This window comes from Pristiophorus japonicus, chromosome 1 (assembly GCF_044704955.1).
Source record: "Pristiophorus japonicus isolate sPriJap1 chromosome 1, sPriJap1.hap1, whole genome shotgun sequence".
Lineage (NCBI taxonomy): Eukaryota > Metazoa > Chordata > Chondrichthyes > Pristiophoridae > Pristiophorus > Pristiophorus japonicus.
Genome location: NC_091977.1, coordinates 56,963,247 through 56,990,987, shown reverse-complemented (window position 1 = coordinate 56,990,987; position 27,741 = coordinate 56,963,247). Strand labels below are relative to the sequence as shown.

The window sequence follows — 27,741 nt, the reverse complement described above, 5'->3', positions numbered from 1 at the left end:
CACTGAGCCACAGTTGACATCAAGCTGATAATGAAAGTGCTGGGGAACATTAGAGGAGAGAGTTGGCTGAGGAGCTTTGGAAATGTGAAATCCACTTGTGAAATATTAGGAATGGATCAGTGAATTTTGAGACAGATGATAGACTTGAAAAGACCCACTCGACGCAGTTGGCGGCAGAGTAGTCTTTTTTTACTGAAGCTACCATATGTTGCACCATTAGCCCTATTGAGGGAGCCTGTCAAAGTATGTTAGCCTGTAGTTGCTCTCCGATGCCTTTAATCTCTTGACCACATTAACAATATCCCAACTATTTCTTTATCAGCCAGTTCTGTCACACTCAGCTGACCCACAAATATGATCACCATCCCTTCATAAATGTCTGTAAAACTATATTGATGGGATAGGGATCAAGCTGTTAAACGTTTCAATGCCCATTAAATAAATTATAAATCGCTACTCGACTGACTACATTTTATTTATTATTTAGCAAAAGAGTACGCTGTTTAAAACTTTGGCAGCATTTTAGATTTGATGGTAATTAGAAAAATGTCTGAAGTTGAGTAGGAATATTTTGATAAGGTGCCGATCAGGATTCCCGAGCCCCCAGTGAGACACCCAGTTAAAGTGGTACAGTTTTGAAAGACATTTGACTACATTCTCTGTCTTAAAACAATACAGTGGCAATACAATGACCCCAATACCTCAACAGTGCAGCACAACAAGGTAATGACACAACAATGCAATGGCAAAAATATTGCAACACAACAATGCAGTAAAATGCAGCACAATGCAATGCGACAACACAATGCAACAATAACCACTCTCCCTCCTCACTGGAATTGCAGTGACAAAGGCTCAACAAAATGATACATATCCTGGACAATATATATCCCTCAACCACAATCATTAAAACAGGTTTAAAAACAGAAATGCTGGTATTGTCAGCGGTTGAGTGAAGTAAAAGAGGAAATAGCCTTGACCATCCTTTTCCAGTCTTCTCGCCCGCAGAGGCCAGACCTAGGATGACTCAGAGTCTGCCACGGGACGGCGTAAATGCGAATCCATTAACACCATGTTGGCCCTGCGGGGATAATCATCGAGCCCATCAATGTTGATTCAAGCACAACGTGTGCAAGGGCTGTGGAACAATGGGGCACCTTCAGCGAATGTGCAGACGTACTGCGACTCACCACGTGGCAGAGTCAGCAGAAGATGATCGATCCGGCGCGGATCATGCTGAACATGTAAGAGAGGCAACTCAACCCGAGGCTGAAGAGGAAGTGTATGGGGTACACACCTTCACCACCAAAAGCCCTCCGATAATGTTAAAAGTCAAATTAAACGGCATTCCAGTTTCCATGGAATTGGACACAGGGGTGAGTCAGTCAATTATGAGCCAGAAGGCTTTTGAGAAACTGTGGGGCAACAAGGCACAAAGGCCAAAACTAAGCCCAATCCACACCAAGCTGCGCACTTACACCAAAGAGCTCATACCAGTCATTGGCAGTGTGGCAGTGAAGGTATCGTATGATGCAGCTGTGCATGATTTACCACTATGGATTGTACCAGGCGATGGCCCAATGCTTTTCGACAGAAGCTGGCTGAGAAAGATCCGATGAAACTGGGACGACATCAAAGCACTGTCTTCGGAGGATGACGCCTCATGCGCTCAAGTGCTAAACAAATTCTCAGCGTTATTCAAGCCAGGCATCGGCAACTTCACAGGCGCCAAAGTGCAGATTCATCTAGTTTCTGATGCACGACCCATTCATCACAAGGCCCGAGCGGTTCCATACATGATGTGAGAGAAAGTCGAGATCGAGCTGGACAGACTTCAACGAGAGGGGATCATATCACCAGTCGAGTTCGACGAGTGGGCCAGTCCAATTGTTCCAGTGTTGAAGAGCGGTGGGACGGTGAGAATCTGCGGGGACTACAAGGTAACGATCAAACGAGTCTTGTTACAGGACCAGTACCCACTGCCCAAAGCGGATGATCTGTTCGCAATGCTAGCAGGGGGGAAGTCGTTCATCAAGCTGGATCTCACCCCTGCTTACGTGACACAGAAGCTGGCTGAACCTTCAAAAAAATTGACATGCATCAACACGCACAGAGGACTGTTCATATACCACAGATGCCCATTTGGGATTCACTCGGCGGCGGCCATCTTCCAGAGGAACATGGAGAGTCTGCTGAAGTTGGTTCCATGCACCATGGTGTTTCAAGACGACATCCTGATCACTGGTCGAACACTTGCACAACCTGGAAGAGGTTCTAAAGCGATTGGACAGAGTGGGCCTCGGGTTGAAACGCTCCAAGTGTGTTTTCCTGGTGCTAGAGGTCGAATTTCTGGGGAGAAAGATTGCAGCGGACGGCATCAGACCCACGGACTCCAAGACAGAGTCCATCAAGAATGCACCCAGACCACAGAATGTGACGGAGCTGCGTTCGGTTCCTGGGACTCCTCAACTATTTTGGTAACTTTCTACCGGGGTTAAGCACTTTGCTGAAACCATTGCATTTATTGCTACGCAAGGGTGACGACTGGGTTTGGGGTAAAGCTCAAGAGACAGCCTTTAACAAGGCCAGAAACCTGCTATGTTCTAACAAGTTACTTGTATTGTATGACCCGTGTAAACATTTAGTACTAGCTTGTGATGCATCTTCGCACGGGGTTGCTTGTGTGTTACAGCAAGCCAATGTGTCAGGCAAACTGCAACCAGTTGCACATGCATCCAGAAGCTTATCTAAGGCTGAAAGAGCCTACAGTATGGTTAAGAAAGAAGCAATAACATGCATATACGGGGTTAAGAAAATTCACCAATACCTATTTGGACTCCGGTTCCAGCTCGAAACCGACCATAAGCTACTCATTTCGCTGTTCTCAGAAAGAAAAGTTACCAACACCAATGCTTCGTCCTGCATCCAAAGATGGGCACTAACATTATCTGCGTATGACTATGTTATCCGCCACAGACCAGGCACTGAGTACTGTGCTGATGCCCTCAGTCGGCTACCATTACCCACCACCGGGGTGGAAATGGCGCAACCCGCAGACTTGCTCCTTGTAATGGATGCTTTTGAGAGCGAGGGGTCACCCGTCATGGCTCGCCAGATCAGGACCTGGACTAGCCAGGACCCGGTGCACTCACTAGTAAAAAGCTGCGTCCTCAATGGGAGCTGGTCGGCGGTTCCCAGGGAAATGCGAGACAAAATTAAGTCGTTCCACTGACGCAAGGATGAAATGTCCATCCATTCAGACTGTCTCCTATGGGGAATCATGTAGCTTTGCCAAAAAAAGGCAGGGAAACGTTATACGCGACCTTCACAGTACCCACCCAGGCATAGTCATGATGAAGGCTATCGCCAGGTCACATGTTTGGTGGCCCGGCATTGACTCGAAATTAGAGTCATGCGTACGCCAATGCAACACTTGCTCACAGTTGAGCAATGCACCAAGGGAGGCCCCACTGAGTCTGTGGTCGTGGCCCTCCAAATCGTGGTCCAGGGTCCACATAGATTTCGCTGGCCCCTTTCTCGAAAAGATGTTCAAAGTAGCAGTGGATGCTTACTCTAAATGGATTGAATGTATAATAATGTCATCATGTACGTCCACTGCCACCATTGAAAGCCTCCGGGCCATGTTTGCCACCCATAGTTTGCCCGACGTCCTTGTTAGTGACAATGGACCATGTTTCACCAGCTCGGAATTCAACAAGTTCATGACCCGCAATGGCATCAAGCATGTCAGGTCTGCACCGTTTAAGCCCGCATCAAATGGTCAAGCGGAACGGGCAGTCCAAACCATCAAGCAAAGCTTCAAACGCGTGAGGGGCAGTTCCCTGCAAACCCAGTTATCTCGGATCCTGCTCAGCTACCGCACGCGACCCCACTCGCTTACCGGGGTTCCCCCTGCAGAATTGGTAATGAAGAGAGCACTCAAAACCAGGCTCTACTCAGTCCACCCGGATCTCAATGATCATGTAGAAACCCTGCGTCACTGGCATAACGCGTAAAACGATCACGCGGCTGTACCGCGTGACATTGAGGTTAATGACTCTCTGTTTGTTCTTAATTACGGTCATGGTCCCAAATGGGTTGCTGGCACTGGGTTAGCCAAGGAGGGGAATAGCATGTTTGTTGTCAAACTTTTGAACAGACAAACGTGCAGAAAGCACTTGGATCAGACCAAACTGCGGTTCACTGACAACCAAGAACAGTTTGAAGAGGACATTACCATTAATGATCCACCCACACACACCCAACCAGCAATCGACCTCGTGGTCAACCACGAGGATGAACCCACCATACCCGACAGTCTGATCAGACCAGCCACACCGCAGTGCAGCAATGATCCGACTGACTCACCCACGCCAGGATTTCAACTCAGGCAATCAACCCGGGAACGTAGAGCCCCGATCGCCTCAACTTGTAAATAACTTGTATCTAAGACTTTTGGGGGGGGGGGGGTGGTGGAATGATGTTATGTATGTAAACATTACCAATGTGTAAGACTTGCCACCAGGGGGCGCACCTGTGCGAGACCCAAGGGTCACCTGCACACCCTGGGCAAGCAGGTATAAAAGGCAGTCTACCATGCTGCTTCCTCACTCTGGAGTTACAATAAAGAGACCAAGGTCACAACAGTTTGAGCTTACAATATACAGTCTTGTGGAGTTATTCTGAACATATCATCAACGATTTAGATTTGAATATAGGGAGTATGATTAAGAAGTTTGTAAACGACACTAAAGTAGACAACATTAAAATTGGCTGTGTGGTTGATAATGAAGAGGAAAGTCATGGGCTGCAGGAGGATATCAACCTACTGGTCAGATGGGCAGAGCAGTGGCAAATGGAATTTAATTCAGAGAAGTGTGAGGTGATGCATTTTGGGATGGCTAATAAAAAGACCTTGGAGTGCTTGTCCACAGATCCCTGAAAGTAGCAGGCCAGGTGGATAAGGTGGTTAAGAACACATACAGAATGCTTGCCTTTATTGGCCGAGGCATAGAATATAAGAGCAGGGAGGTTATGCGTAAATTGTATAATACTATGGTTAGGCCACAGCTGGAGTACTGTGTGCAGTACTGGTCACCGTATTATAGGAAGGACGTGATTGCACTACAGAGGGTGCAGAGGAGATTTACGAGAATGCTGCCTAGAATGGAGAATCTTAGTTATGAGGACATATTGGATAGATTCGATTTGTTCTCATTGGAACAGAGGAGGTTGAGAGGAGACCTCATTGAGGTATACAAAATATTGAGGGGCCTGGACATAGTGGATAGTAAAGGCCTATTTCCATTGGTGGAGGGGTCTATTACGAGGGGGCATAGTTTTAAGGTGGTTGGTGGAAGGTATAGAGGGGATTTGAGGGGGGGCTTCTTTACGCAGAGGGTTGTGGGGATCTGGAACTCACTGCCTGGAAGAGTGGTGGATGCAGAAACCCTCACCACTTTTAAGAGATGGTTGGATGGGCACTTAAAGTGCAGTAACCTGCAAGGTTACGGACCTAGAGCTGGTAATTGGGATTAGACTGGATGGCCTTTTGTTGGATGGCGCAGATAATGGTAAGTACTGCAGGGAATCGAATATGGCCAGGATGATCTCCTGGACTAGTTTCGATTGCCTGGATGGGTCGGAGAGGAATTTTCCCGGATTTTGTCTTCCTAAATTGGCCTGGGTTTTTATCTGGTTTTTGCCTCTCCCAGGAGATCACATGGCTCCGGTTGGGGTGGAGTGTAGAATGTTTCAGTATAAGGCGTGTCGCAGTTGTGTGAGGCGGACTGGTTGGGCTGGTGCTCTTTGCCTTTCCGTCATTGTTCATAGGTTTATATGTAACCTTTAGGGCCGTGTGGCTTTGTCGGGCAGCGCGGACACGATGGGCCGAAATGGCCTCCTTCTGCGCTGTAAATGTCTATGTTTCTTTGTTTCTATGTTTCGATGTCAGGCAGTATCTGTGCAGAGAAACAGAGTTAAGGTTTTTGGGTCAAATGACCCTTTGTCAGAACAGATTAAAAGTGATTATCTGGTCATTATCACATTGTTGTTTGTGGAACCTTGCTATGCGCAAACTGGTTGCCACGTTCCCTACATTACAATGGTGACTACATGTCAAAAGTACTTCATTGGCTGTAAAGCGCTTTGGGACTTCCTGAGGTCATGAATGGTGCTACATAAATATGTCTTTCTTTCTTTCGGAGAGGGCATTTAAAAATGTGACGCGTTTCATTGCAAGGGATATATACTCAGTGGAACATATTTTGGCTGGCTTGATACTAAAGATATGTTGCAACTTTTTTGTTTTAATTGTGGATCTTGCACATTCATTGCAGTTTTAATTTTACGTGACTGAATTGTCTCCAAAAATGCTCAGATCTGGACAGATGAACGAACATGGGCACTTCAGAAAGAATTCTTCCACTTCCTTTTAATGGTATATATCAATGACTTGGACTTGAATGTTGGGTGTATGATTAAGAGGTTTTCAGATGACAATAAAATAGGCGGCATGGTTGATAATAAAGAAGAAAGCTGCGAACAGCAGGAAGATATCAATGAACTGGTCAGGTGGGCAGAACAGTGGCAAATGGAATTCAATCCGGATAAGTGTCTAACAAAGCAAGGGAATACACATTAAATGGTACGACACTGAAAAGTGTAGAGGAACAAAGGGACCTTGGAGTGCAGATCCATAGATCCCTGAAGGTAGCAGACCATGTAGATAGGGTGGTTAAAAAGCGTATGGAATACTTGCCTTTATCAGTCGAGGCGTGGAATACAAGAGCAAGGAGATTATGCTTGAACTGTATAAAACACTGGTTAGGTCGCAGCTGGAGTACTGTGTGCAGTTCTGGTCACCACATTACAGGAAAGATGTGACTGCTCTGGAAAGGGTGCAGAGGAGGTTTACAAGAATGGACTGCAGAATTTTGGCTATGAGGAAAGATTGGAAATGCTGGGTCTGTTTTCTTTGGAACAGAGGAGGCTAAGGGGAGATCTGATTGAGGTGTATAAAGTTATGAGGGACCTGAATAGAGTGGATAGGAAGGGCCTGTTTCCCTTGGCAGAGCGGTCAACAACCAGGGGACATAGATTTAAAGTAATTGGGGGAGGTTTAGAGGAAATATGAGAGGAAATTTCTTCATGCAGAGGGTGGTGGGGGTCTGGAACTCACTGCCTGAAAGGGTGGTAGAGGCAGAAAGCCTCACCACATTTAAAAGATACTTGGATGTGCACAAAGTGCCATAATCTACAGGGCTACGGACCAAGAGCTGGAAAGTGGGATTAGGCTGGATAGCTCTTGGTCAGCCGGCGTGGACACGATGGGCCGAAATGGCCTCCTTTCGTGTTGTAAATTTCTATGATTCTATTACCCAATAGAGTCTGTTGTGAAAAACAATCATTGTCAGAACTTTGCTATGCAAATGCATGAAAAGTAACTTCTGATATGAGAGACACATTCAATGAGATGTGTTATGGCAAATATAACGGCTAGAGATGTTAATTACAGAATTCTTCAAGACTTATCTATGAAACACTATACAGGACAAAGCAGTATGCTTGATCGCTACCTCATCCACTGGCTTAAAAAATATCCATTCCTTCCACCATCGGCACACCATGGCTGAAGTGTGTACTACCTCTAAGATATACTGCAGCAACTTGCCAAGGCTTCTTCAGCAGCATCTCCCAATCCTGCGATCTCTACCACCTTAGAAGGACGAGAGTAGCAGGTATATTGGAAGACAATCGCTTCCAAGTTCCCATCCAAATCACACACCATCCTGATATGGACATATACCATAATTCCATTATCACTAGATCAAAATCCTGGAACCCCCTGCCTTACAGGAATGTGGGAGTACGTTCAACACACGAACTATAACGATTCAAGAACGCGGATCACCTACCAATTTGTCAAGGGCAATTAGGGTTTGAGTGTCAGCTTGGCTCAGTGGGTAGCACTCTGGAGGTGGGAGGGGCTAGGAGTGAGCAGATGCTGCTGATTACTGCAGGAGTTGGAGTGAGTTTGTGAAAAGTTGGTGGTGGGTTTTTGGGTTGTTTTTTCAAATTTTAGGGCATTTTTGTCCCATAAACATCAATCAGGTGGCTGCTGAGGGGCTTGGAGTGCCGGACCCCTCAGAGGGCAATGCTTCCAGTGTGAATTTAATCAGGGGAGAGAATGTCTTGAGAAGGCAGAATAAAAGGCCCAAAGATCTGGGCCAGGACCCCAGGAGGTTTGGAAAAGAAAATACAGTGGTGGTTCACTGCCAGGATCAGGAGAGATGAGCTTGGGATATCATCCAGGCTGTACATGAAGACTGTGGTGAGGGAAGTTGCTTTGCTTGCCGACCAAAGCCGAATGTTGAATTCGAAGTGACGGTCAGTGGCCGAGAAGAGATGGAAAGACTTTTACTGAGCCTGAAGGTTGGTGAGAAGTACTTGGATGTGTCTTTCCTGTATTTCGAAGAGGTGGAAGTTTCATCCTTAAACCTGCTGGTTTATGTTGAGGACCATGTGCTGATAAAAAAGTTGGAGTCATGGGACATTAAACTTTGCTCAGTAATAAAGAGGAGATACTATCCTGGAATGCGAGTAGCCAGTGGAGCCCGTTATGTAAAAGTGCAGTTCCCAGAGGGGGTGAAGTCATTACGCTACAACATGAAATTCAAGACAATGGAAGGAGTGCAGTACTTCCGGGTTCTACATGATAACCAGGTGAAGGTTTGTTTTTTCTGTCTTGGACACGACCATTTAGTAAGAAGCGGTCCAGATCTGTACTGTTATAACTGTGGCAAGTCTGGACACGTCGCTCGGAACTGCAAGGCAGAGAGCTGTGCCGTTTTTCACAAAGGCCCCACCCACTGTGAGTGTGAGGCAGAAGGAAGCTCCTTGAGTGACGAGGAGATGAGAGAAGGAGCAGGAGGTGTGAGTGGAATGGCCAGAAGAGCGGAACAGGTGGAGGACACAGAGTGAGTAAAGAGTGCAAGAAGAGACAGAAAATTGCGGAGCAGGAAACAGGATGGAGATGGTGAAAAATGCACCAGATATGGTGGAAAAGGAAAAAGTCAGTGGAGGACATCACGGGTCAGGGACAGAGTCTAGCCATAATATGGCACACCTTCAGGTGTCCGTGGAGGGAGCAGAGACGGGTGCGGGGTGCGGGCTAAGTGTAAGTAATCCAAAGAGAGACAGGGAGTTGTACATCTTGGGGAGCAGAAGGGGGCAAGACCACGAGAGGGTGCAAGAGGTAGGAGCCATAAAGGGGCAGCCGGATGGGAGCAGGGAGACAAAGGGAGCAAGATGGGTGGAGACGCGCTATTGTCCCAGAGAGAGAAGAAACAGAGAGCAAGATTCAGCGGTGGAGGTGAGGCCGAAGGGAGTGGCACTGTTGGAGAAACCATGTTAGCAGGAGGAATCTCTAAGGGAGATTCTGTATCTGACGGGGAACAGGGACGGGAGATTACAGAAGAGCTCGAGTGTGAGGAGTCAGAGGAGGATGGAGACATGGAATTGAGGGGTGGGGGGGGCATCATGTGGAAAGGGAAAGGTTAGTGAGGGGCAGAAGGAGGGAGAAGGGGCAGCTCCACAGCCTAAATTTAATGTAAAGAAGCAGCTGAAACTGCAGGGGAAGTTCAAACAGGAGGTGAAAAAGAGCCGAAGTTGCAGGAGAAAGCAATAACTGCCCAAAAGGAGCATGAGAGGAGGGAAGGGCCAGAGATTAACTGATGATGGGGGGTTATCGGGCACACTTCTTTTATTAGGAACAATGATTACATTGGTCTCGATTAATGTGAACGGACTGAGGGGGGAGAAGAAAGTGCAGCAGTTGTTTTAAAGGCACTGACCTGTTGTGTCTGGAAGAAACCTTTTGGGATGAGGAGATCGTAGAAAGTGTTCGGAAGGTTTGGAAGGGAGAAGTGTTTGCAAGTTACGCAAATAATAACCGTCGAGGGGTAGCTGTTTTAGTGAGTTTGTCCATAAAAGGGAACATTGCATTGGTGGTCAAGGACACTAAGGGGAGATTTTTACAGCTAAAGGTACAAATGGATGAAATGAATTGTGATCTCTTTAATATCTATGCGCCGAATGACCATTGCAAGCGTCGTGAGTTTTTTTGGTGGTTATTCACAGCTGCATCAGAGGCAGAAAACCCTTGTATAGTGGGGGATTTTAATGTATTTTTATCTTGGATGGACATTTCAGCCCAGATAACCTTAACGATGATAACTCCAGAGAGATAATTGTAAAAATTATGGCAAATTTAAATTTGAGAGACTTATGGAGGGATCGGAACCCCATAAAAAGGGAGTTCTCTAGAAGAGGTTTGTTGGCAAACAGAGCCAAATAGATTTTGTGTTAATGCGGGAAGGGTTAAGTTCTGAGGTGATGGAGATTTATTATAAAAATATATTTTTTAGTGACCAATTGGCTTTGGTTCTTAAAATTAAGAACAGCAGAGTTAAGACCGGTCCAGGGGTGTGGATTTTAAACAATCAGTACCTGAAAGAAATTGCTTTTAAAGAAGGGATTTTAAATATAATAAAGAATGCTCGGAAGAAATCTTTACTCTAAAAGAAAAAAGAGTTTGGTGGAACAATTTCAAATATGAGATAAAAGTTTTTTCGGTACGCTATGGGAAAGAGCAACAGCTAACCGGCGTCAAGAAGAGAATATAAACTGAAGGTTTACAGATATCTGTAAAGCAGTTGACAGAGGGGATAAGGGAGCAAAGACTAAGTGGAAGGTTTTAAAAGAAGAGTGGGAATTATTGCAAGCTGAAAAATGCAAGGGGGCCATTCTCCACGCAAAGGCTAAAGATGCATTGGAAGAAGAAGGATGCACTAGATATTTTCTAGAGCAAGAGAAGTTGCGACAAAGGTTATCATTAATTGGAGAGTTGAAGGTTGGGGAAAAGATCATTAATGAAAGTTATATACAAAAGAAGACATTTCCAAATTGGCGATGGAGAAGGTTAGTGCTTTTATTGAAGAGGGTTTAAAGGAGGATGAGAGAAGCATGTGTGACAAACAAATAGGATTATCAGAAATAAAAGTAGCAATAAGTGGAATGAAGGGGTGGGCGGGGGGTGGGGGGGGGGAAGCCGTTGGACTAAGTGCAACATTTTATAGAGAATTTTAGAGATTTTAAGTCCATTGGTCCTCGAGGTTTTTAAGGAGATTAAAACTGAGGGAAACCTGGCCCCATCTATGAGAAGAGATATCATAAGCTTGGTTTATAAAAATAAAGGTAATAGAAGGGATCTGAAGAATTGGAGGCCGATCACATTATTAAATGTGGATTATTAGATCTTGGCGAGGGTTCTGGCAAATCGTATAAAGGAGGTGATGCCGCAGATAGGTTCGCCTCTCAGTCCTATGGAGTCATAGGTCGGGACATCGCTGACTCTGTGGTCTCAATCCGAGATGCGATAGAACTCATGGAAGAGAGTGGGAGGGAAGCTTATGTGCTGAAGATGAATCAAAAGAAAGCCTTTGATAGAGTCTCTCATGAGTTTTTATTGATGGTTTTGGAAGCAATTGGTTTTGGGAAAATTTCATTGAGTGGATAAGGATTTTTTATTCAAACACATTTAGTTGTGTTAAATGTAATAGAAACATAGAAAATAGGTGAAGGAGTAGGCCATTCGGCCCTTCGAGCCTACACCACCATTCAATAAGATCATGGCTGATCATTCCCTCAGTACCCCTTTCCTGCCTTCTCTCCATACCCCTTGATCCCTTTAGCCGTAAAGGCCATATTTAACTCCCTCTTGAATATATCCAATGAACTAGCATCAACAACTCTTTGCGGTAGGGAATTCCACAGGTTAACAACTCTGAGTGAAGAAGTTTCTCCTCATCTCAGTCCTAAATGGCCTACCCCTTCTCCTAAGTCTGTGTCCCCTGGTTCTAGACTTCCCCATCATTGGGAACAAGCTGGTATTATATATTTGAAAGAGGATATGAGGTAATTCCAGGTTGGTTGCTGGAAGCAGCAGTGATGGACATGGGGCCGGATATTAGTGGCCTTACCGCCCACTGCCACCCGTTGCCGTCCAGTGCCGCCGAGTTTTGCTGCCGGGTCTCCCCTCTTTGCCATTTTCCACTTGGGTTGGAGTGGGCGGGAGTGGAGCACTGCCGGGAACTGCCCGCTGACGTCCCCTGGCAGCTAAGTAGCATAAGTGACCTCCCGCCCGCTGATCTGCCAGATTAGTGCGAACGGGAGTTGGCGGGAGTCGGCGCAAGCAGGGGGAAGGTCCGTTGCGTGGAGGCTGGTCTAACCCCGACAGTAAGTATGAAGAACGGAAAAAAAGGTGAGTGAACATATTAAAAAATATATATTTTTTTTTGCTATGATTTTTATTTGCAGTTCTTCAACGCTCCCTGGGCCCGACTCCAACCTCCGACTCCAACCGGCACTTGTGCGGCAAGCTCATTTGCCGCCGAGATTGAGAGCTCCTGTCAGCTGCCGCCGAGATTGATGGCATAAGCCGTTGTTTGGCCACAGGGCAGTACCGCTACCTCTTTTAGAGGAATCTTCCAGGCAAAGTACCGCCCGGTCTCTCGCCAGCCATCGGTGGTCCTTTGAGCGGCATTTGGGTGGGCCTTGGGTTCGACTGAGTTCGGGCCCATGGTTTGGGAGGAGGATCAGGAGGTAGAGGAAAAAGAAATTAAAATAATGCATGAGAAGATTGTGAGGGCAATGCCACAGGATTGAATGGATAAAATAAATATGCAAATTTCCAAAGGAGGTATAATGCGTCCCGCTTTACCAAGATTTCTGCTGGAGAAAGGGGAGAAGTTGGTCCAAGTTGACAACTGTAATACTCGAGATTTCTATGGGGTATTTAGTATTTAGAGAATGGAGATTTAAGACACCTGTTGGTCAGAAGTTTTGGCAGAATATATACCCACAGCTGGACTTCAACAGGATTTGGAAGGGAGTGTGGGCGAATTTTAAATGTCCAGAGTGGATTGAACTGGATTTCAAATTGGCTCATAACCGTATTTTTACCATGACATTGATAGTCTTATGTAAGATTGGGCGAGTAGAGGTGGCAACTTGCCCAGTGTGTGGGATGCGGGATGAGACTCTGTCCCATTTGCTGGTGTTATCTCTGCAGTTAAAGGATTTTAAGTACGATGTTAGGCGGTTGTGTGAGGTTTTCTTGCTGGGTGAGGACCCTAGATCAAGAATGGGAATCCCGTAGGGCTCAGTTTTGAGATGGGGATTGCAGGAGAGTCGGCGGAGCGGCAATTAATTTAATGTTCAGTTTGGCTAGATTTGTGATTGTGCAAAGAAGGAATGCTGAGTTTTTTAAGGGGAGGAGAATAAACCTAAAAGAGTATTTTAAATATAAACTAAAAGATCATTATAAAGCTCTATGGATGTTTTATTCAGAAAAGAGTTTAAAGATAGTATTTTATGCTCAATTTGTAAAGTACAGTAGATTATTATATGTTACAGGAGACAAATTAAACTTTAGGTTTTGATGTTATTGGCCCAGAAACCCCGGCCTCCCTGGGTCCGTACTGAGCGTATATGGACCCGGGAATGCATCGGAAAAGCTGGGTTTCAACGCGCAATGCGCATGCGCTGAAAACCGGCTTTTCCGATCTGTCAAGTTTCTGGCTTGACACATCCTCCGTATCTCGGGAGCCAGGACATTTGCCAGGGCAAGATTGCGGGATTTACACATATCTTGCCCAGAAAATGTCCTCAAAACTCTTGCAAGAGTTTAAAAACAAACAAAAATAGAATTTAATTACATTTAAAAAAACACATTATTTTTAAAAACTTTGCCCACTACGTTACATTTATTTCTAACCATAATTACAACTTAAAAAAAAAATTCGGGCAAATTTTTTTTTCTTTAAAAAACATTTCTATCAACTTTGATTTCTATAGTGTATTTATGTGAGGTGTTTTTTAATGCTTTATGTAGTGTTTGGGTGTTTGGGGTTGTTTCTCATTCATAGTAATAGGAGTTTCAGATTTACGAAACTCCTATTACTATGAATGAGAAAATACTTACCCGCGTTTGGGAGTCCAGGCCTATGTGACTCCTGCGGACATCCCAATGTGAACACGCTCTGTTGCGTAAGAAATGGAGGCCTCGAGTCCGGGATGTGAGGTTATCTACTTTGGGGGCAAAAACACGAAGGCAGAATATTATCTGAATGGCGGCAGATTAGGAAAAGGGGAGGTGCAGCGAGACCTGGGTGTCAGGATTCATCAGTCATTGAAGATTGGCATGCAGGTACAGCAGGCGGTGAAGAAGGCAAATGGTATGTTGGCCTTCATAGCAAGGGGATTTGAGTATAGGAGCAGGGAAGTCTTACTGCAGGTGTACAGGGCCTTGGTGAGGCCCCACCTGGAATATTGTGTTCAGTTTTGGTCTCCTAATCTGAGGAAGGACGTTCTTGCTATTGAGGGAGTGCAGCGAATGTTCACCAGACTGATTCCTGGGATGGCAGGACTGACATATGAGGAGAGACTGGATCGACTGGGCCTGTATTCACTGGAGTTTAGAAGGATGAGAGGGGATCTCATAGAAACATATAAAATTCTGACGGGACTGGACAGGTTAGATGCAGGAACAATGTTCCCGATGTTGGGGAAGTCCAGAACCAGGGGACATAGTCTTAGGATAAGGGGTAAGCCATTTAGGACTGAGATGAGGAGGAACTTCTTCACTCAGAGAGTTGTTAACCTGTGGAATTCCCTGCCACAGAGAGTTGTTGATGCCAGTTCGTTAGATATATTCAAGAGGGAGTTGGATATGGCCCTTGCGGCTAAAGGGATCAAGGGGTATGGAGAGAAAGCAGGAACGGGGTACTGAAGAAATGATCAGCCATGATCTTATTGAATGGTGGTGCAGGCTCAAAGGGCCGAATGGCCTACTCCTGCACCTATTTTCTATGTTTCTATGTTTCAATCTCTGGCGGGCTTTCGACCAAAAGGTAAGTGCACATCTTTTCTCTTATTTTTAGTTGAATGCCCACGGGATGAACAGGGATTTCTAGACCAATATGTGTTGGAGGAATGGCTGCACAGAGGGGCGAAGTGGAATTGTATTTTACAATGGAATGATCATGATGTTGTAAATGTTCTTAATGTTCAATAAATATTAATATTTTTTTTTAAAGTGAGTCAAAAGGTTGCGAGTTCAAGTCCCACTCCGGAGACTTGAGCACAAAAAAATCTAGGCTGACACACCAGTGCTATGCTGAGAGAGTGCCGCACTGTCAGAGACGCCGTCTTTCAGATGAGACATTAAACCGAGGTCTGCTCTCTCAGGTGGATGTAAAAGATCCTATGGCACTATTTCGAAGAAGAGCAGAGGAATTATCCCCGTGTCCTGGCCAATATTAATCCCTCAATCAACACCACTTAAAAAAAGGTTATCCGGCCATTATCACGTTGCTGTTTTTGGGAACTTGCTATGTGCAAATTGGCTGCCGCGTTTCTTACATTACAACGGTGACTGCACTCCAAAAGTACTTCATTGGCTGTAAAGTGCTTTGGGATCTCTGGTGATCGTGAAAGGCGCTATATAAATCCAAATCTTTATTATGGGCAACAAACGCTGGCCTTGCCAACGATGGCTATATAGGCCAGACCATATAAGGATGGTAGATTTCCTTCCCGAAAGGACATTAGTGAACCAGATGGGTTTTTAACGACAATCCAGTAGTTTCATGGTACTATTTTTTTTCTCTCAGATTTATTTAATTAACTAAATTTAACTTCCCCAGCTGCCGTGGATGGGATTTGAACTCACGTCTCCGGATTAACAGTCCAGGTTTCTGGATTACTAGTCCTGTAACTTAACCAACTTAACCCGGTAACTGCCACCACCCATTGCTTTATGTGATCACTACCCCTAACGTGACTCAAACACCTAAAAAATATAAAAAAGAAACAAGAAATAAATATTTATGTAGCATCTTTCACAACCTCAGGACATCCCAAAGCTCTACACAGCCAATTAAGTACTCTTTTGAAGTGTAGACACTGTATAGCGATCATAATATAATTGAGTTCAACATAGTGTTTGAAAGGGAGAAACATGAAACAGCTAAGATTCTAGATTCCGGTCAGGCTGAATACAAGGCGATGTAATCTGGGAAAAGGTAACTGGACAAATCAGTGGGAGGTGTGCAAAAAGTAATTGAAAGTGTTCCAGAATGAGAACCAGTTTATACCCCTAAGGGGCAAGAGTTCTACGTGCAGCCATGGACGACTAAAGAAGTAAGGGACAACATAAACCTAAAATGAAAATAATATAAAAATGCAAAAAATAGCACATATCCTGGCAACTGGGTGAGATGCAAAGAACAAAAAAAGTGCTGGGCATCCCAAGGAAACTAAATCACCAAAATTAACGTAAGCAAAATAACAGTAACGAAGAAAATAATGGCACCACCCATTTTCATGTCCCCAGCACCAGATGGTTTCTATCCCAGGGCTTTAAAGGAAGTAGGTGAGCACATTGCAGGTGCCCTAACTATAATCTTCCAAAGTTCTCTCTTTTCGGGAACCATTCCTTTAGATTGGAAAATTGTGTATGTCACTCTGCTATTTAACAAAGATGAGAGGGAAAGCCGGGAACTATAGACCAAAATGCTTAACATCTGTCGTCGGGAAATTACTAGACTCTATAATTAAGGATGGAGCGAATGAACAGCTTGAAAATTTTCAGCTGATCAGAGAGAGCCAGCATGGATATGTAAAGAGTAGGTCACGAACCTGAAGAGGTGACTAAAGTAGTGTACAGGGGAATGTCTATGGATGTTTTTATGTGGACTTCCAGAAGGCTCTTGATAAAGTCCCTCATAAGAGACTGTTAGCTAAAGTTGAAGCTCACGGAATTGAAGGCAAATTATTGACCAGCTAAGGAAATTGCCTGAGCAGCAGGAGAGAGGGTTTGAAATTGGGTTTTGTACGCCGCCCATTACTGCGCGCGGGAGGCAGCTAACGGGCTACCATCATCGTTAAGCGGCATCAACGCCTCGCCCTAAATTAAGTTGGCTCTTTGGCAGAGGCGCCAAGAAGCAATGCTGTGCCGGCTAACGCCACCCGTGTGGTGATGTCATCCAGCGTACAACGCCTCTTTGAAGCCTCTGTCGCGACATTTGCCTCTGTCGCGACAAACAGGCAGCCGTACAGCCAGGAAAAAGTTGTCGTAAGTTGGCAGATCTCGGGCAGAATCGCCCAGAAAGGAAGGTAAGTTTTTCTCTTTATTTATTTCTACATGTGTTCATTAGTTTTAAGAGTGGGGAAGTGTGTGTGTGGATCAGAGAAGTTTTAGTTATTTTGTTTTTTTTCCCGTTTTTGTTCCAGCATGGCAGCAGCCTTCCATCGGGAAATATAGTCGGCCTTCTGAGCTCCTGCCCAAGGATGAGTGTGAAACGCCACTTTTTAGCACTGCTCTCTTATCTTTGGGCGTAAAATCTGAAGTTAGGACTTTAAGGCTGCACCTAACGCCCGGCGCTAAAATCAGCACTCAGGCGGTGACACCACCTCAAAAACAGCGGTACCGAATTTTGACCCCCGAGAGTAGGGATAATGGACAGGTACTCTAATTAGCAGGATGTGATGAATGGTGCCCGAAAGGATCTGTGTTGGGTCCTCAGCTATTCACGATAGTTGTTAACAACTTAGATGATGGGATGGAAAGTCACATATCCAAGTTGGCCGATGACACAAAGATAGGTGGCATTGTAAGCAGTGTAGATGAAAGCATAAAATTACAAAGAGATATTAATAGATTAAGTGAATGGGCAATACTGCGGCAAATGGATTTCAATATAGGCAAATGTGAGGTCATCCACTTTAGACCTAAAAAGAATAGAAGGTACTTTCTAAATGGTGAAAAGCTAGAAACAGTGAAGGTCCAAACAGACTTGGGGGTCCAGGTACATAGATCAATAAAATGTCATTGAAATGTACAGAAAATAATCAAAAAGGTTAATGGAATGCTGGCCTTTATATCTAGAGGACTAGAGCACAAGGGGGTAGAAGTTATGCTGCAGCTGTACAAAGCCCTTGTTAGACCACACCTGGATTACTGTGTTCGGTTCTGGGCACCACACCTTAGGAAGGATATACTGGCCTTGGAGGGAGTGCAGCGTAGGTTTACCAGAATGATGCCTGGACTCCAAGGGTTAAATTATGAGGAGAGATTACACAAACTAAGGTTATATTCCCTGGAATTAAGAAGGTGTAGGGGTGATTTGATCGAAATAGTCAAGCTATTGTGGAATTGATAGGGTAGATGGAAAACTATTTCCACTGGTTGGGGAGTCTTGGACTGGGGGGGCATTGTCTAAAAATTAGAGCCAGGCCTTTCAGGACTGAAGTTAGGAAACACTTCTACACACAAAGGGTGGTAGAGGTTTGGAACTCTCTTCCACAAACCATAATTGATGCTAGGTCAATTGTTAATTTAAAATCTGAGATTGGTAGATTTTTGTTAACCAAAGGTATGAAGGAGTTAGGTCACAGATCAGCCATAGAAACATAGAAACATAGAAAATAGGTGCAGGAGCAGGCCATTCAGCCCTTCTAGCCTGCACCGCCATTCAATGAGTTCATGGCTGAACATGAAACTTTAGTACCCCCTTCCTGCTTTCTCGCCATACCCCTTGATCCCCCGAGTAGTAAGGACTTCATCTAACTCCCTTTTGAATATATTTAGTGAATTGGCCTCAACTACTTTCTGTGGTAGAGAATTCCACAGGTTCACCACTCTCTGGGTGAAGAAGTTTCTCCTCATCTTGGTCCTAAATGGCTTACCCCTTATCCTTAGACTGTGACCCCTGGTTCTGGACTTCCCCAACATTGGGAACATTCTTCCTGCATCCAACCTGTCCAAACCCTTCAGAATTTTAAACGTTTCTATGAGGTCCCCTCTCACTCTTCTGAACTCCAGTGAATACAAGCCCAGTTGATCCTGTCTTTCTTGATAGGTCAGTCCCACCATCCCGGGAATCAGTCTGGTGAATCTTCGCTGCACTCCCTCAATAGCAAGAATGTCCTTCCTCAAGTTAGGAGACCAAAACTGTACACAATACTCCAGGTGTGGCCTCACCAAGGCCCTGTACAACTGTAGCAACACCTCCCTGCCCCTGTACTCAAATCCCCTCGCAATGAAGGCCAACATGCCATTTGCTTTCTTAACCACCTGCTGTACCTGCATGCCAACCTTCAATGACTGATGTACCATGACACCCAGGTCTCGTTGCACCTTCCCTTTTCCTAATCTGTCACCATTCAGATAATAGTCTGTCTCTCTGTTTTTACCACCAAAGTGGATAACCTCACATTTATCCACATTATACTTCATCTGCCATGCATTTGCCCACTCACCTAACCTATCCAAGTCACTCTGCAGCCTCATAGCATCCTCCTCGCAGCTCACACTGCCACCCAACTTAGTGTCATCCGCAAATTTGGAGATACTACATTTAATCCCTTCGTCTAAATCATTAATGTACAATGTAAACAGCTGGGGTCCCAGCACAGAACCTTGCGGTACCCCACTAGTCACTGCCTGCCATTCTGAAAAGTACCCATTTACTCCCACTCTTTGCTTCCTGTCTGACAACCAGTTCTCAATTCTCAGCCATGACCTCCTGTTCCTAAAGCATCTTTTACAACAAGATGTCCCAAAGCGCTATACAGCCAATTAAGTACTTTTTTGAAGTGTAATCACTATTTTGTAATGTAGGAAATGCAGCAGCCAATTTGCACACACAGCAAGGTCCCACAAACAGCTATTTGGTAATGATCAGATAATCTTTTTTTAATATGATATTGGTTAAGTGATAAATGTTGGCCAAGACATTTCAGAGAACTCCTCTGCTCTTCTTTGAAAAGCATCATGAGATTTTTTTATGTCCACCTGAGAGGGCAGATGGGACCTCGATTTAACATTTCATCTGAAAGATGGCATCTCCAACAATGCATCACTCCCTCGGTACTGCAGCGAAGTGTCAGCGTAGATTATGTGCTCAATTCTCTAGACTGGGATTTGAACCCACAACCTTCGGACTCAGAGGCGAGAGTGCTACCACTGAGCCACAGCTGACACGCCATGTACTTAGTTATCAGGGGGAAAGAGGAAAATCCTCAGTGATGATTCAGCTTATCTGAACACTACTTACTTAAGCATTGCCTCTCTGGTCAGTTAAGGAATATTGTGGAGTTAATATATATACTGGAAAAGAAGTGCTAACAACAGCAAGTGCTCCCCCCTTCTATAGCTTATATTTTAATGTTTAATTCTCCTGAGTATTCAAACAAATATAATTCCTTTACACCACATCATGTCTATCTGTGGACCTCTCGATCTCAGCTGGACGCCTACATTCTTTTCAGTTTCTGAATGCTGACCCAAAGCTGTCAGCCTTTAAATCATTTGGTGGCCCCGGAGAATTGATTTTATTCAATTCAAAACCAGATTGGTTTTATTCTTAACAAGAAAAATAAACATTTTAGGAAAAGAGGCTGTTAGACTTTTTGATGGAGCTGGGCCTCATCTTTTCCTAATATCTCTCAATCCCTACTTTTCAGAAACACATCTAATTGTTCCTAGAATCCAGTTATACTGAACACTCAAATAACCTGTGTTATGTGCTGCAGTTGTTTCAAGCTTTAAGTGAGCAAGTTAATCACTGGTTAGACCTCAGCTGGAGTGTTTTATCCAGTTCTGGGCACCATACTTTAGGAAGGATGTCAAGGCCTTTGAGAGGTTGCAGAGGAGATTTACCAGAATGATACCAGCAATGAGGGACTTCAGTTATGTGGAGAAAGTTGAGAAGCTGCGATTCTTCTCCTTAGTGCAGAGAAGTTTAAGAGAAGATGTAATCGAGGTGTTCAAACTTATGAGGGGTTTTAATAGAATAACTAAGCAGAAATTGTTTCCACTGGCAGAATATTACTTCAAATTAAATGGCAGAAGTAGAAATAGACATGCAGGAGGGCAATTAGTTTAGGGAGGCCTAAAATTATTTTGGAAAGGAAAATCTTAAAAGAAAGAAAAGTCCTAAGACATATATATGCAACTATTTTTAACAAGGTCAGATCTAAGACAGATAATTGAAAACATACCACATGAGAGGAAATGCTAAAGCCCCTGGACGCTGTGCTAAACAGGCTGTATTTAATTAACATGTCTGGATTTGTACCTAGCAACCAAAAATAGTCAGATCGAAATCTTATCCGTCTAAGCTGCTGTTCTTCGAACAAGTTCCGTGTATTGCACTTTTCACTCCAGGATCCCAATTTTCATTAAAAACGAAGGTGAGGCCAACTAGTTTGCTGAACAAAGATTTGCAAAATATCTCACAGAATAAGTCCTTCCATATTTCTATGTGCTGACCAGTAAGGGGGGAATTCCCTACTTCCCGTGCTACATTCGCATCTGTCAGATGACCATGATCCTTGGCACAGTCACCATCATCACAACTCCTCTACACAGCCCCAACCTTCACTATCCCTGAACTCGCAGCTCACTACCACAACTCGTGACTCACCTGACCACTGCTGACACTACATTGGCCCCATTGCTCACTGCCACAGCCCCTAACCTCACTGCTCACTGCTACAGTCCCTAACATTGCTGCTCACTGTCGTACTCCCCAGGCTCACCATTCACTGCTGCCACTACCTCAGCCTTGCCCCTGATCTTGCTACTCACTTTCACAGTTGGCATCCTCTGTGGTTCTGTCTCTATCACTGTGGCTGAAAATCCCTCTATATCTTTCTTTCCCACTCTTTCTCCCTCTGCCTATGTGTCTCTGTTTCTCTATTCCAATATGCCTTTGCTTCTCCCTTACTATTTCTCCTTTTGTGCTTGAACTTCTCTCTCATTGTATCTGAAACCTTCTTTTTGAGTCTCAACTTCTATCTTTCTCTCCATGCGTATGTGAATTTTAATCATTGATGTTAATTTTTCTCCGCACAGCCTTGAAATACTGAGACTACTTCTGCCGTAAGCTTGAGCCCATCCAAAACTCTACTGCCCATAACCCAACTCACACCAAGTCTCATTCACCCCTTTGCTCACTGATCTGCATTGGCTCCCGGTCCAGCAACACCTCATATTTAAATGTTTCATCCTTGTGCTCAAATCCTTGTATAGCATTGCCCCTCCATGTCTCAATGGCCTGCTCCAACCTCAGAACCCTCAGACAACTCTGCACTTCTCCAAATCTGTCCTCTTGTGCATCCATGATTTCCTTCGCCTTACCATTGGCGGCAGTACCTTCAGCCGTCTGAGCCCAAGCTGTGGAAATCCCTCCCTAAACCTCTCCAACTCACTCTCTCCTCCTTTAGCACACTACTTAAAACTTATGGGTGTAAAATTTGCATTGTTTGTGCCTCCTGTTCGTACCCCAATGTAGCTGTCCCACAGTACCGAATTTCTTATGTTTTTGAATAAGCTTTTGGCCGCCTGTCCTAATATCTCTTAATGTGGCTCGGTATCAAATTTTGTCTGTTAATGCCCCTTTGAAGCACCCTTGGATATTTTATTAAGTTATAGGCGCTCTGTAACTGAAAGTTGTTGTTGTAGCAGACAAGGTTTGCACAGAAAACAGAGAGTAGGAATAAATGGGTTTGCAGGCTGTAAGTAGTGGGATACAACAATGATCAATGCTTGGGCCTCAGCTATTCACAACCTATATCAATGACTTGGATGTAATGTGTCCAAGATTGCTGACAATACAAAGCTAAGTGGGATAGTAAGCTGTGAGATGGATGAAGAGGCTACAAAGAGATATATACAAGTTAAGTGAGTGGGCAAGAATGTGGCAGATGGATTATAATGTGGGGAAATGTGAAGTTATCCTCTTTGATAGGAAAAATTGAAAAGCAGAATATTTCATAAGAGGTGAGAGACCTTGTATACGAATCACTGAAAGTTAATATGCAGGTGCAATAAGCAATTAGGAAAGCAAATGGTATGTTAGCCTTAATTACAAAAGGGATTGGAGTATAAGAGTAAAGATGTCTTATTACAATTATATAGGGCCCTGGTGAAACATAGAAAATAGGTGCAGGAGTAGGCCATTCGGCCCTTCTAGCCTGCACCGCCATTCAATGAGTTCATGGCTGAACATGCAACTTCAGTACCCCATTTCTGCTTTCTCGCCATACCCCTTGAACCCTCTAGTAGTAAGGACTTCATCTAACTCCTTTTTGAATATATTTAGTGAATTGGCCTCAACAACTTTCTGTGGTAGAGAATTCGACAGGTTCACCACTCTCTGGGTGAAGAAATTCCTCCTCATCTCGGTCCTAAATGGCTTACCCCTTATCCTTAGACTGTGTCCCCTGGTTCTGGACTTCCCCAACATTGGGAATATTCTTCCTGCATCTAACCTGTCTAACCCCGTCAGAATTGTCAACGTTTCTATGAGGTCCCCTCTCATTCTTCTAAACTCCAGTGAATACAAGCCCAGTTGATCCAGTCTTTCTTGATAGGTCAGTCCCACCATCCCGGGAATCAGTCTGGTGAACCTTCGCTGCACTCCCTCAATAGCAAGAATGTCCTTCCTCAGGTTAGGAGACCAAAACTGTACACAATACTCCAGGTGTGGCCTCACCAAGGCCCTGTACAACTGTAGCAACACCTCCTTGCCCCTGTACTCAAATCCCCTCGCTATGAAGGCCAACATGCCATTTGCTTTCTTAATTGCCTGCTGTACCTGCATGCCAACCTTCAATGACTGATGTACCATGACACCCAGGTCTCGTTGCACCTCCCCTTTTCCTAATCTGTCACCATTCAGATAATAGTCTGTCTCTCTGTTTTTACCACCAAAGTGGATAACCTCACATTTATCCACATTATATTTCATCTGCCATGCATTTGCCCACTCACCTAACTTATCCAAGTCGCTCTGCAGCCTCATAGCATCCTCCTCGCAGCTCACACTGCCACCCAACTTAGTGTCATCCGCAAATTTGGAGATACTACATTTAATCCCCTCGTCTAAATCATTAATGTACAGTGTAAACAGCTGGGGCCCCAGCACAGAATCTTGCGGTACCCCACTAGTCACTGCCTGCCATTCTGAAAGGTCCCCATTTACTCCTACTCTTTGCTTCCTGTCTGACAACCAGTTCTCAATCCATGTCAGCACACTACCCCCAATCCCATGTGCTTTAACTTTGCACATTAATCTCTTGTGTGGGACCTTGTCGAAAGCCTTCTGAAAGTCCAAATATACCACATCAACTGGTTCTCCCTTGTCCACTCTACAGGAAACATCCTCAAAAAATTCCAGAAGATTTGTCAAGCATGATTTCCCTTTCACAAATCCATGCTGACTTGGACCTATCATGTCACCTCTTTCCAAATGCACTGCTATGACATCCTTAATAATTGATTCCATCATTTTACCCACTACCGATGTCAGGCTGACCGGTCTATAATTCCCTGTTTTCTCTCTCCCTCCTTTGTTAAAAAGTGGGGTTACATTGGCTACCCTCCACTCCATAGGAACTGATCCAGAGTCAATGGAATGTTGGAAAATTACTGTCAATGCATCCGCTATTTCCAAGGCCACCTCCTTAAGTACTCTGGGATGCAGTCCATCAGGCCCTGGGGATTTATCGGCCTTCAATCCCATCAATTTCCCCAACACAATTTCCCGACTAATAAGGATTTCCCTCAGTTCCTCCTCCTTACTAGACCCTCTGACCCCTTTTATATCCGGAAGGTTGTTTGTGTCCTCCTTAGTGAATACCGAACCAAAGTACTTGTTCAATTGGTCCGCCATTTCTTTGTTCCCCGTTATGACTTCCCCTGATTCTGACTGAGACCACGCCTGGAGTATTGTGTACAATTTTGGCTTCCTTACCTGACGAAGGATATAATTGCCTCACAGGGAGTGCACCGAAGGCTCATTGGACTGATTCCTGAGATTGGGGGAGGGGGTGGGGAGGGCGGGAGGTGGTTGCCCTATAAGGAGAGATTGAGTAGACTAGGTCTATATTTCCAAGAGTTTAGAAGAATGAGAGGGGGTCTCATTGAAATATACAAAATTCTTACAGGGCTTGACAGGGTAGATGCAGGGAGGATGTTTCCCTTGGCTGGGAAGTCTGTAACTAAGGGCGATAGTCTCAGAACAAGGGGTCGGCCAATCAGGACTGAAATGAAAATAAATTTCTTTACTCAGAGAGTTGTGAATCTTTTGGAATTCTCTACCCCAGAGGGCTTTGGATGCTCAGTAGTTGAGTACAGAGATGGATAGGTTTTTGCATACTAACCGAATCAAGGGATCGTGCAGGAAGGTGGAATTAAGGTAGAAGAGTGAGTGGCTTATTGAGTGGTGGATCAGGGTAGAAGGGCTGAATGGCCTACTCCTGCTCCGAATTCTTATGCTCTTATGTTTAGAGGTGATTTAATTACGAAGGGTTTTGATAAAGTGAATAGGGAAAGACAATTTCCTCTAGGTGGAGGTTCAATCGCAAGGGGTCATCAATTTAATATAGTCACTGAGAGGTTAGAAGAAATCTATTTACACAGTTGCTGGACCATAAAATGGTCTGCTATGTGGAACTGGCCAACATCTGCTCATGGGCCGGAAGTTAAAGGTGAGGTTGCCTGCGCCCCACACTGCCACCTTGCTTTTTTTTCCGACTCACACATCGGCTACCCTATCAGCATTTTCGCGTGGTCCGGCCACCATTGTGCAGCCCGGCACTCTGTTTTTGGTGCCAGGTTGCAGGCCCGGTACCACGCTGCACTGGTGGTGTAGTGGAGGCCATCAGAGTGCACAGTAGCCTTCCCCTTTAAGCGAAGGGGAGGGGAGTTGAAACGCGTCAGCACTACATGGAGTATTTGCATAGCGCTGCACAACGCACCCCCTGCATTGCTCCGAGACCCGCACCTAAAGGAACTGGAGCACGCGAGATTGCGCTCCATTTCCTTTGAAGGGTGGTAAGCCCAATTCAGTGGCTGGGGCAGGACATCTTGGCCCCAGCAGGTTACTGCCTCTAATTGGGGCACAGGGCAATTTCGCCCCTAATTCTCTTGAGTTCCAAATACCATGTAAGTTAACATGGTAACATTCAGCAGGTTAACATGCAGGTACAGCAAGCAATTAGGAAGGCAAATCGTATTTTTAGCCTTTATTGCAAAGGGGTTTCTTTTCTCAGAGGGTTGTGAATCTATGGAATTTGTTGCCTCAGAGAGCTGTGGAAACTGGGACATTAAATAAATTTAAGACAGAAATAGATAGTTTCTTAAACGATAAGGGGATAAGAGGTTATGGGTAGCGGGCGGGGAAGTGGAGCTGAGTCCATGATCAGATCAGCCATGATCTTATTGAATGGCAGAGCAGCCTCGAGGGGCCTTATGGCCTACTCCTGCTCCTATTTCTTATGTTCTTATAAGAATAAGGAAGTCTTATTACAATTATATAAGGCTTTGGTGAGACCACACCTGGAGTACTGTGTACAGTTTTGATTTCTTTAGCCAAGGAAGGATATTCTTGCCTCAGAATGTTTCTTTATTAGTTCCTGGGATGTGGATGTTGCTGGCAATGGCAGCATTTATAGCCCATCCCTAATTGCCCTTGAGAAGGCGCCTTCTTGAACCACTGCAGTCCTTGTGGTGAAGATACTCCCACAGTGCTGTTAGGGAGGGAGGCCCAGGATTTTGACCCAGCAATGATGAAGGAACGGCTGGTGTGTAACTTGGAGGGGATCTTGCAGGTGATGGTGTTCCCATGCACCTGCTGCCCTCGTCCTTCTAGGTGGTAGAGGACGCGGGTTTAGGATGTACTGCCGAAGAAGCCTTGGCGAGTTGTTGCAGTGCATCTTGTAAATGGTACACACAGCAGCCATGGTGCACTGGTGGTGGAGAGAGTGAATGTTTAAGGTGGTGGATGGGGTGCCAATCAAGCGGGCTGCTTTGTCCTGAATGGTGTTGAGTTCCTTGAGTGCTGTTGGAGCTGCACTCATCCAGACAAGCGGAAAGTATTGCACCACACTCCTGACTTGTGCCTTGTAGATGGTGGAAAGGCTTTGGGGAGTCAGGAGGTGAGACACTCGCCACAGAATACCCAGCCTCTGACCTGCTCTTCAAGCCACTATATTTATGTGGCTGGTCCAGTTTAGTTTCTGGTCAATGGTGACCCCCAGGATGTTGATGGTGGGAGATTTAGTGATGGTAATGCTGTTGAATGTCAAGGGGCAGTGGTTAGATTCTCGCTTGTTGGAGCTAGTCATTGCCTGGCACTTGTGTGGCGCAAATGTTACTTGCCACTTATCAGCCCAAGATTGAATGTCATCCAGGTCTTGCTGCATTCGGGCATGGACTGCTTCATTATCTGAGGAGTTGCGAATGGAACTGAACACTGTGCAAACATCAGCAAACATCCCCACTTCTGAACTTCTGATGAAGGAAAGATCATTGATGAAGCAACTGCAGATGGTTATACCTACGACACTGCCCTGAGGAACTCCTGCAGCGATTTCCTGGGGCTGACATGATTGTCCTCCAACAACGACAACCATTTTCCTTTGTGCTAGGTTTGATTCCAGCCAGTGGAGAGTATTCCCCCTGATTCCCATTGACTTCAATTTTACTAGGGCTCCTTGATGCCACACTCAATCTAATACTGCCTTGATGTCACTCTCACCTCATGGGTGCAACAAAGCTTCACTAGATTGACTCCTGGGATGAGAGGGCTGTCTTTTGAGTAGAAATTG

The 27,741-nt window shown here is 45.0% G+C and overlaps 1 protein-coding gene across 1 annotated transcript in view; it reads right to left on the bottom strand.

Annotated features, from left to right (window-relative positions):
* LOC139263961 (A disintegrin and metalloproteinase with thrombospondin motifs 3-like) overlaps positions 1 to 27,741 on the bottom strand; it is a 930,658-nt gene that overhangs the window by 135,754 nt on the left and 767,163 nt on the right. The window lies entirely within an intron of this gene.